The 5000-nt window shown below is 36.5% G+C and overlaps 1 protein-coding gene across 3 annotated transcripts in view; it reads left to right on the top strand.

Annotated features, from left to right (window-relative positions):
- The window catches only part of LOC143023538 (uncharacterized), a 323015-nt gene that overhangs the window by 76822 nt on the left and 241193 nt on the right, over positions 1-5000 (top strand). The gene's annotated exons all lie outside the window — the stretch shown is intronic.

The following is a 5000-nucleotide window of genomic DNA, read 5'->3' as shown; positions in this document are numbered from 1 at the left end:
TTCTTCTTCTTCTTCTTCTTCTTCTTCTTCTTCTTCTTCTTCTTCTTCTTCTTCTTCTTCTTCTTCTTCTTCTTCTTCTTCTTTCCCTTCTTTTTCTTCGTTTCCTTCTTCTTCTTCCCTTTCTTCTTCTTCGTCTTCTTTTATTTCTTATTCGTCCTCTTCTTCTTCGTCTTCTTCTTCTTCTTCTTCTTCTTCTTCTTCTTCTTCTTCTTCTTCTTCTTCTTCTTCTTCTTCTTCTTCTTCTTCTTCTTCTTCTTCTTCTTCTTCTTCTTCTTCTTCTTCTTCTTCTTCTTCTTCTTCTACCTCTTCTGTTTCTTCTTCTTTTCCTTCTTAAACTTCCTCTTCCTCTTCTTCTCTTTCATAAATTGTAAAGAACGCAATGAAAGTATATACACATTTGCAATTCTGATAAATGGGTCAGGGTTCTGTGTCCACAGCAGTGCACTGTCTCTGAAACAATGTTGCAGTGTATCTCGCAACAGTTCAGAAAGTTTCGTAACAGATTCTAGGGAATAGTTTGGCTTGCACGAAGAATCAAAATATTAACTAAATTTGACCTTCCACATACCCTAATACAAATGGGCTTCAGTGTTTATCAAATCTTGCAAGATACTCCAGAAACAGGTGAGAAAATGTCTATAAACAGATAAGAAACAGTCCTGAAATGAGTGAGAAACAGTCAGAAACGGACCAAAAACAGTTGAAAAACGGCCCAAAAATAGTCTAGAAACAGGTGGTAAACAGCTCACAAACAGGTGAGAAACAGTCCAGAAACATGTGAGAAATAATCCAGAAATAGGTGAGAAACAGTCCGAAAACAAATGAGAAACAGTCCAGAAACAGATGAAAAACAGTCCAGTAACACGCGAGAAACACGGAAACATTGTTTCAGAGGCAGCGTACGTACATCAGTGTGTATGAAGCCTTGAAATAAAGATGAACAGCCAGAATAATTAAGAATTACATTCTGCCATCCAGGGTTGCCAACCTCTCCGAGTGGTCCGTTGCAGAGCAGGAAACCTTTCCGAGCAAAACAGTGTTGCTTTGTACAATTGAAAATAATAAGAAAATAAAAAAAACACGTGTGGTCACATATTACATATACACTGGGCTTTTCCGACTTGTACAATGTACTAAATAATATAGTATGCGCCCATTACGGGTGAGTACACATCTACCACGTGACAAGCAAGCGCAGTTCACTCGAGCAAAAGCGGAAAAGGCTGCTGAGAAAACGGGAACTTGGTGCCGAAACATTGTTCCTGTAAATCGAGCTTTACTTTAACTGCTGCTTCTAGGCGATTTTATTTATCATAGGAAAACCTTCCAAAGACAAAGAGATAATCTCTTATTCTGGTTAACGTCAACGAAGGGGATTAAACCCACCTAGATTAACCCATTCCGTACTGAAGGTTAGTTAGGGTTAAGTTCAGGAAAAAGTCAAACGATTTTATCTCTTTGTGTGAGCTTCATTTGGCACGGAATGGAAGTATTTGTTATCTGTCTATTCTGATATACTATGGCTACTTCTGTGTTGCGCTGTGTGTGTGTGTGTGTGTGTGTGTGTGTGTGTGTGTGTGTGTGTGTGTGTGTGTGTGTGTGTGTGTGTGTGTGTGTGTGTGTGTGTGTGTGTGTGTGTGTGTGTGTGTGTGTGTGTGTGTGTGTGTGTGTGTGTGTGTGTGTGTGTGTGTGTGTGTGTGTGTGTGTGTGTGTGTGTGTGTGTGTGTGTGTGTGTGAGAGAGAGAGAGTGTGAGTGTGTGTGCGTCTGTGTGTACGTGCGTGTGTAAACCTCATCTAAACTCTTTTGCTAATATTCTACTCTAAAAAATCTATTCTAGCTAGGAACATGTAATTTCCGTCAGTTGAGAGAAGAATTCCACGATGAAGAAGTTTATGTATGTATGTATGTCTCCCTGTGCGGCACTCTGGGACGGTGGGCACTCTCCCTCTGGTGGCACTACCGGCCAGGCAGCTAGGCACTGTCACCAGGCCCAGAAGCTAAGTCTGAATTACGCGAAAATAAATGTTTTGGCCCCAAAGCTGTTACCACCGTACTTTACGACCACGACGACAGGAAGCTCGAGAAAGTTGCCTTGATTTACCGCCTAGAGGGGGTCAGAGGTGGCTTGGAGGGGGAGAGAGGTGGGAGAGTGGAGGGGGGGAGAGTGGGGAGGCTGTTTAACCTCTTCAACATCGCGACATTCTTTATGAGATTTGTTTTGATGGTTCGGACTTGGTCCTCGTGAAAGTTGTCTTGATGTACCGCCTAGAGGGGGTAAGAGGCAATAGCGTGGGGTGGGGGGGTGGGGAGGGGAACCGATGATGTAAAGAGCTTGGGGTGGAAAGTAAAGAAGTGTACTTAACCACTACAGTATATCAACATTATCTATTCATTAATCTATTCGCTTTCTATTTCTTTATCAATACATATATTTAATCTTATTTACTTATTTATTGCAGCCTGGAACTGATGTGTTGCGTAGAGGAGAAATAATGAGGTGGGGGATGCTGCAAAGGGTTTGGGAGAAAGAGTTTCAGAAAGTAATTATTTCAATAAAGTAACATTATCTCTCTCTCTCTCTCTCTCTCTCTCTCTCTCTCTCTCTCTCTCTCTCTCTCTCTCTCTCTCTCTCTCTCTCTCTCTCTCTCTCTCTCTCTCTCTCTCTCTCTCTCTCTCTCTCTCTCTCTCTCTCTCTCTTTCTCTTTCTCTCTCTCTCTCTTTCTCTCTCTTTCTCTTGCTCTCTTTTTTTAATAAGACTGACCTTCTGAGGGTTGTCTTCATATATTGCTCAGAGCGGGTACGAGGCGGCTGGGATGATGTACGAGTAAGAGGAATATGGGAAAGTATATGAATGTCTAATTTAGATGGTGGCACATTCTGTCGCGTTTTATTTTACTTTTTCATTTTTTTTTTATTTCACTTTTATTTCATTCTATTATATCTTATTTTATTTTATTTGGTTTCATTTCACTTTCATTTCATTTTATTATATTTCATTTTACTTCATCTTATTTCATTTCATTTCATTGTATTTTATTTCACCTTATTCTATTTCATACTTTTGTATCTTATTTGCTTTCATCTTATTTCATTTTATTTTATTTTATTTTGTTTTATTTTACTTTATTTTATTCTATTTCATATTATGTACTTTCATGCTGTTTCATTCTATTACATTTAGGAAATTTAATTTCATCCTCTTTCATTCTTTCCTATATTATATCATACTATATTATATTATATTATATTATATTATATTATATTATATTATATTATATTATGGTATATTATATTATATTATATTATATTGTATTATATTATATTATATTATATTATATTATATTATATTATATTATATTACATTATGTTATATTATATTGTATTGTATTGTATTGTATTCTATTATATTATATTATATCATATCATATTATAATTTATATTACATTATATTGTATTATATTATATTATATTATATTATATCGTATTGTGTTATATTATATTATATATTATATTACATCATATTTATATCATATTATATTATATCATATTATATTATACTATATTATATTATATTATATTATATTATACTATATTATATTATATTATATTATATTATATTATATTATATTATATTATATTATATTATATTATATCATATCATATTATATTATACTATATTATATTATATTATATTAATATTATATTATATTATATCCCATTAGTTTTATTTTTCATTCGTTTTTTACTTAATTCTATTTCATGATGCGAAAAACTGCCTAGCATTAGCTAGAATAAATTATATTATGGGATTAACTAGATTAAATGAGATAAGTCAGGGTAATTTAACCCTTTCTCATTCCGATGGCGAGAACCCTTAGTTGAATTGAATTGGTATCTGTGTTTGTCGAGCCTTTGTTGTAGAATAAAGGAATAACTTCCACCTCAATAACCACAATAACTTTTTTTCCCTTCCTCTTCTTCCTTATTGGTTAACAATAAGAAATTAATATTTTTCTTACTTTTGTATCCCAGCTACTGCGGGCACACAACTTGTGCCGCTCCGGGCCGGGATCTGTGTTTTTTTTTTTTTTTTTTTCAAAATGAAGTGTTTCGGAAGATTCCTTTGTGTGCTTTGAGGAGCAGTTGGGAGCTGCAGCTGGCTCCGCTCAGCGAGTTTCGGCAGGCGTGAGACGAAGTTTCGACCAGCTGACGTCAGACACTGGCCCTGATGACGTCAGGCACTGGTCCTCGGGACGTCAGCCGTTTCTCATGATGACACATAGAAGTCACGTTTGATATCACACTATACTAGTAAAACGTCAAACTGTATCCTGGCGAATATATAATGACGAATCTGGCCTGGTTTTTGTGACGTCATAACCTACGTGACGTAATAACCCACGTGATGTAATCACCCACTGATGTTATAACCCACTGACGTCGTTATTCACGTGACGTCATTACCCATGTGAAGTCACGAGTCATGTGACGTCATAAAATACGTGATGTCATACCCCACGTGACATTGTCATTATTCACATGTGACGTCATAACTCACGAGATGTCATAACCCACTTGACATCACAACCCATGTGACATCGTCATTACTCACGTAACGTCATGTGATGTCATAATCAAGGTGACGTCATTACCAATTTGATGTCATTACCCACGACATTATGACCTACGTGACGTTATTACCCATGTGACGCCATTGCTTACGTGACATCACAACCCATGTGACTTCATATCCCAGGTGATGTCAAGGCCCACTTGACGACATGACCTGTGACGTCAGATCTAATCCCGAGGGAGAATGATCTGAAGAGAGGAATCCCTAAGGCAATTCGCCATTCAGGAGCGACGAAGGCAGAAGTCTGAATTTCTCAAAAGATAAAAACAAACAAAATAAAATAAAAAATAAAAAATCGTTTCTTCATTATCTCAATGGTGATAAAGTTTACAAATTTCATTTAGTGGACGGTAGACCCCATGACTG

The sequence above is a fragment of the Oratosquilla oratoria genome, chromosome 3, assembly GCF_046742065.1.
Source record: "Oratosquilla oratoria isolate Oo_2021 chromosome 3, ASM4674206v1, whole genome shotgun sequence".
NCBI classification, from domain to species: domain Eukaryota; kingdom Metazoa; phylum Arthropoda; class Malacostraca; order Stomatopoda; family Squillidae; genus Oratosquilla; species Oratosquilla oratoria.
The sequence above is the reverse complement of the archived record's forward strand: the minus strand, read 5'-3'. Positions and strand labels throughout refer to the sequence as shown.